At 53.1% G+C, this 5943-nt stretch overlaps 1 long non-coding RNA gene across 1 annotated transcript; it reads left to right on the forward strand.

Annotated features, from left to right (window-relative positions):
* Positions 1–2518: 2518 nt before the first annotated feature.
* LOC133258835 (uncharacterized) lies at positions 2519–5057 on the forward strand. Its single transcript, XR_009740172.1, has 2 exons — positions 2519–3449; positions 4485–5057. It is a non-coding gene; the product is annotated as an uncharacterized LOC133258835 (long non-coding RNA).
* The last annotated feature ends 886 nt before the right edge of the window (positions 5058–5943 follow it).

Consider the following 5943-nt stretch of genomic DNA (forward strand, 5'->3'; position numbering starts at 1 on the left):
TGTAACTCAGTACAAACTGTTTTCTCAGAGACCTCAGGAAAAAATCACTAATTAAAACCACATGTACCTTTCTAACAACTCTCTGCCCCAGTCATCATCTCTTTTCTTGAGATAGAATCACCATATTCTGCACCCAGAGATAGTACAGAACCAAATTACCATTCAAAAGTAGAACATGAGGTGAACAACTCTTGGCTTTGATAAATGGTGCTCTCTATCCAAACTCTCCCAAAATAATATTTAAATCCAATGGACAGAAAGCTAGAAAAAAAATTCATGTACTTTTAAGATATCCTAAGACTATTACTTAGTAAAAAGTTTCCCACATTGAATTTAACAAGTAACTCATGGAAGGGGATAAGAGAAAGGTGTCCAAGTATTAACTGAAATTTAGTAACTAAAATTTATTGAGTGCTTGTTTATATTTCAGGCACTGCGCGTTAGCATGCGGTTCCCATTTTAAACACACACACACACACACACACACACACGAAACAAGCTCACACTCTAGGCAGGAGGTAGTAAGAGGGTGTGATCACGTTTCTTAGAGCAGCCCCTAACAATGGCCCTTGATCTGAGGGACTTTGCCTCCAGAGGCCTGGCCGCTACCTTCAGCACCAAGGCCAGCGCACCTGGCTCTTTCGGGATCCCCCAACTTTCCCCATTGCAGAACTCTCACGCCCCAGAACTGCAATAAAGAAATGCCCTTTCTCAATGAAACATGCCATCTTAACTCTTGAAATGAGCTTCATAAGTTGCTGTTCATGGAGTAGTCACTGCTACCAGCTGAAAAGCTTTTGATAATGATAGATGAAAATGGTCAATTTATTGGAGATCTAATCCTTCTGAACACAGGCGCGCGCCTATGCGCGCGCACACACACTCACACAAACGCTGTCAGGTGGGCTGTATGTTGGTTAAATTCTCCTGTCACTCCCAGCACCTCTTCTCACGTAGAAGCAGTTGGGGAAAGCATTCTTGGCCTCCTGTCCCAACTAGGCGAGTCTTCTCTGCCGGGACAGGGAGGGGAGATGGGTGAGAAGCCCTCCGCCTCGCGCCCAGCACTCCGAGATTCGTGTCTGTGAGAAATTTTATCTTGGAGTTTGTGTATAGGTTCTGACTTTAAGGCTAACAAACAATAACAACCTACCATAAAGATTGTTCTTCCCAACTAAGTAATAAAAATCCTCGAAGGCAAACATCACTCGTTGGTAATACTATTCCCATCTCACAGATAAAGAAGCTAACCCCGAGATTAAGCTACTTCCCCAAGAGAACACAGTGAATAAGTGACAAAAGCCAACCCAAACAGTCAGATTTCCAGTCTTCCCTTCTGCTGGTCCTTCCTCAGCAAGATACATGGATATATATCTGCCAATTGTCCCCAGGATCCAGGTTGTGCACCCCTCCCTCTGGCCCAATTATCTGAAAACCAAAAGAGTAGAAAATCGAAAATGAGATGGAGGTCGGCAGCGACGTGAGGCAGCGGATTGCTGCCGCTTCCTTGCTCCCTTTTTCAGAAGCTAAAATCGACTGTGCTCTTCCTCGGTGACAGCCCCTCGCCTGAGGCGCAGCTCCCGGCCTCGGCGGGGGTCCGAGCAATCTGGGCGCCTCCAGCTGCCCCTTCTCCAGAGTCGCCAGCCGCAGAGCGCAGGGCCAAGCTGGGGCGAAGCGAGGGTGCCCAGGGTGCCCGTGGTGCCCCCGAAGCCAGTGCTGTTGCCGAAGCCGCCCTGGGCGCAGTGCGCAGGGCGCTGCTCGCTTGTGCTAACTCGGCGCGCTGTTCCTCCCGGAGCGCAGCAGGCGTTGGGGAGGCCTGTGGGCAGCCGGGGAGCCTCCGGCTGCGCCCCAGGCCCAGAGTCTGGGCTGTATGGAGCGCGGAGCCCCGGCTTCCCCCAGCCAGCTCCCTCCTGTGTTAGCACTCAGTGCCAGGCAGAAGCGCGGGTCTCTCTCCACCCCTCCCCAAAGCGCACCGGGCCTGCTTCCATCTGATTAGAATGTTTTGCCCATCTGATTAGAATGACTGTAGCTTTCAAGCCATTCATTATAAGAATTTTAGTCTTAAAAGAAAAAGAGGGTCCCACTGTAATTGTGAGTTGTAATAAATGCGAACTTCTGGTGCCGTCCTCTGCAGTATGTAAGACAGTAAAAAATGTGTCTCATGCAAACGCGCCCCCTCCCCAAGCCCATTGTGAAGTCAATCTCTAACAAAGGGGACGTGTGAATATTCAACACCGAGGCTTTCAGTCGTATTTTCCGGAATCCCTGAGTCGGCTTTTTTTTTTTTTTTTAAATCAGCGAATACCTGTTTAAGTTTTTAAAGCACATGGAAATCGCCCGCGAGCGACCATATAATTTGATTTGCCAGGCAATCTGCAGAGCGATCGCACATCATTTATAATGTTCATTGAGCATTTTGCCTAATTGTGTCTGTCTCTGAAAGGGCGGCGCACCCCCTCCCGACCGCGAGCGGCACAAGTGGCGACATTCCCATGGAGCGGCCGCGCCGCAGCTTGTCGCATTCAGCGCGGGCGGCCTGGCCGCGCGCTTCCCTGCCCGGCGCCCGGGCGCGCCTGACACTAATAGCTCGCGGCTCAGGTACGAGCGGGCGCCGCGTTTGACTCCATTCAATTCACAACCGGCCGCGCTTGCAGGTGTCGCCTTTTGAAACTGCCATTCAGGCGGCCGCTGTTCACTTCTAGCTGCGCCGCGGGTTTTGTGGAAGCGCAAGAATGGCGCTGATTATTCCCGTGCCCACGGGCTGCCCCCACCCCCGCCGGACGCGAGCCTTCCCTCCGCCAAAAGAGACGTTTAATTAGTTCTGGGGCCGCCGACAGCCAGCGGGGCCGACAAAGCCCGGCTCCCCAGGTAACCCCGGGGTTCCTGCGGCCCCGGGAGGGGGCGCCCCGCGCCTGAGCACTGGCCTCTGGCCGTGCGCTCCCTCCCGCGCCGCCGCCGTCCGCCCACCTGCCTCCCGGGCCGGCTCTCCAGCTGGCCGAAGGCTCGCTCGCCGGACTTGAGTGGCCTTGGCCAGCGACCCCCGCGGATCCCGGACGCGAGCAGTTTTCGGGCGCCTGCGATGTCTTCTCGCCTCTCTGTCCCCATTGCCAGCCAGGGAGATGGAAACTTGGTTGGTCCTAACTGTCTTGCGAGGGGGTGTCCTCTCCATGACATGTCCTCCCCATGACATCCCCTCACCCCATTTCGGGAAAATATCGGGACGATGTTTTGAGGAAACACTAGAGACACTTTCCCCTTTATCCACCTTTGCGTCTCAGCGCCGCGTGCGCTAAAAGGGCGCAAAGTTGCCCTGGGAGATGACGAATGGCTGCCTCGTCTCCACGGCCAGTGACCTTGGCAACAGCGCCTCCGGCGCCCGAGCTGGCCTCGAATACGCAGGTCTGCGGACAGCCTCGGCCTGGGTCGCATACTCTAGGTCACCAGAGCCACAGGTACCACCACTCCCCTCTAACGCCCCTAATGGGATCGCGCCCCTGGGAGCCCGGCCTCTGGCTGCAGGCCGCGCACGCCGGCAGCGGAGGGGGACGGAGGGAGGCCCAGTCCAGGCGGGCATCCGGTACCTTTCGAGGGGGGAGTAGGCATCGGCCGCGAGGCGGGGGCCCCTCCCGCCTCATCATTTGGTTTCCGCGAGCGTCCGAGGACGCCAGCACCCATTCGTTCCACTCACTGCGCCCTGTGAACGAGCGCGGGGCGGGCGGGGGAGGCCGGGCCCGGGGAGGGCGGGTGGTCTCCCTCCCCCGCCCGCCCTGCCGGTCGAGCCGTGGCACAAGTGTTGCGATTCCCACGGGCCGGCGGGCTCTGCGGCTGGAGGCCCGGGCACCCGGGGTCCGGGAGACGGGGCGGACACAGAGGGGTTTGTAGACACGCTGACCTCCGCGCTCCAGCTCTGAAAGGGCCTGAAAGGAGCCGTTTATGGTACATTACCAGTCAAGGGCTCAGGTACCAGCGCCTTGTGTCGGGAAGCCCCGGCGGCCGCCCGTGCTGCAGGTGTCCACTATACAAACGCCCCGGAGGAGGCAGGACGCCGGGGAGGGCCGGGGAGAGGCGCCAGGCCGCGCCGCTGCAGCCGCTCGCGCAATTTCGCTCTTTCTCTTCTGCGGCGAGAACAGCCGGCCTGGGGCGAAGACCCAGGTCCTGGGGGTTGGGGGTGGTAGAGAAAGCAGCCGGGGTGGGGGTGGGGGGTCGAGCAGAGCCTACAGTACGTTATTTATGGGCTGCATCTGATGGAGAGGGGGGTCGGGGGAGGCTTTGAGCCTCTGCCCAGCCCCGACCCAGTTTCAAGGCTGAGGGCACAGAGAGGTCATAGGAGACTGAAACTCCCCAGTGGAGGCCGGCGCTAGGCCGGGCAAGGAAGAGGCATTTTGCCTGCTGCTTGGGCCACTTGGGCCCCCAGGCGCCTGCCCGGATTTAATTCGAACTTTCCCCATTTCGGTCCATCGTCTCCCTGTCTATCTTCCTGTGCACAGATGGGCCTGAGGCCTCTCCCCAGCGCCAGAGTCACTTCCGATCCAGAGGAAACCAAGGAAGACCTTACCCTCAGTAGGTAACCTCGTGGGCCCCTCTGCCCCTGCAAGACCCGGCAAGCAGAGAATTGGCTTCTATAAAGGAACACCTGGAAATGCTTTTTCCCTTGGGGAGGAGATTGTTAACGGAGTTTACTACCTACCTAAGTCGGTCCTTAAGCCTTCACGGGGCCAAAATTCTAATAAAGAAAAATAGTACCGCAAGACAACCCAAACACCACTGCCAGGATATTAAGCAAGACAATTTTTTAAAAAAAATAACAACAACAAAAAAATAAAAATAAAAAAATAACAAATGATTTAATGATTTTCAGACCCAACTAGAAAAAGAGAATGAGCAGACAGAAATCTTAGGTGTGTCTGTAGGAAGCCTCCAGATACTCCCAAACGTTTCAGAGGTTGTCTGCCTTGCTTCATTATCTAATACTATCTGGAAACGTCTTCCTTCTACAGCTCCATCATCATCATCATTATTTTTACATGTCACCTCTGATTAAAATTAACCTCTGAATATGACTGAGTGCTTTTTTCTTAAAGTAAGAGAAATTGGACAAGGAATGGTGAAGAGGATGAAGAAGGGTGTGTGTCTGAAAAGAATAGTTTGAGAGAATGAAGGGGAAGGAATAGATTCCTTACAAGGTGAAAGAAAGCCTTTCCCATCTGAAAAACAAATAAACAAAAAATTACCGCTGTTCTATCATCACGGTCACAACTAAACTTCTTGAATAAGTTATCCAAAGGAGGAGGTTTCTATTCCCTCACCTTTATTTGGTCCTCAGCACACTGCATCTGGCCCACACTCATTCTGGAACTTTCACTCATTTAGTCATTTTCACCAGGAACTTCCATGGCCCCCCGTTTAAGGACACTTTTTGACCTCGTCATACCTAAAACTGCAGTAAATAGGCCCACCGTTCATCCTGATACCAACAGCAGAATCCTCAGTACCATCTTTTGTTTCTCTGTCTCCTCCAAGCCCACAGTCAATAAGACACCAGGTCCTAAAATTCTATTTGCAAACCATTTCTGCAATCTGCTCAACCACTACCTAGTTCAAGTCTTCATAATCTCTCAGCTGTTCTTCTGCAGCTTTCTGATCAGACTCCCTGCCTATAATCTTGCTTTGCTTCAATCTATTTTCTAATCCTGCAGCTTCTGTATCGTTTTTAAGTGGCAAACTTGATCGTGCTGCCTGCAGCTTCTAACTCTTCCCTGATTAATTACATATAAATTATAAACATGTGCTACTGTACCAATTGATTACATACATCATAAAGAATCAGACCAACAGATTTTAAAAGAATGAGATACTGCTTCCCTGGTGGTTCAGTGGTTAAGAATCTGTCTTGCAATGCAAGAGACGCAGGTTAGATCCCTGGTCTGGGAAGATCCCACATGCCTC

This window comes from Bos javanicus, chromosome 13, assembly GCF_032452875.1.
Source record: "Bos javanicus breed banteng chromosome 13, ARS-OSU_banteng_1.0, whole genome shotgun sequence".
Lineage (NCBI taxonomy): Eukaryota > Metazoa > Chordata > Mammalia > Artiodactyla > Bovidae > Bos > Bos javanicus.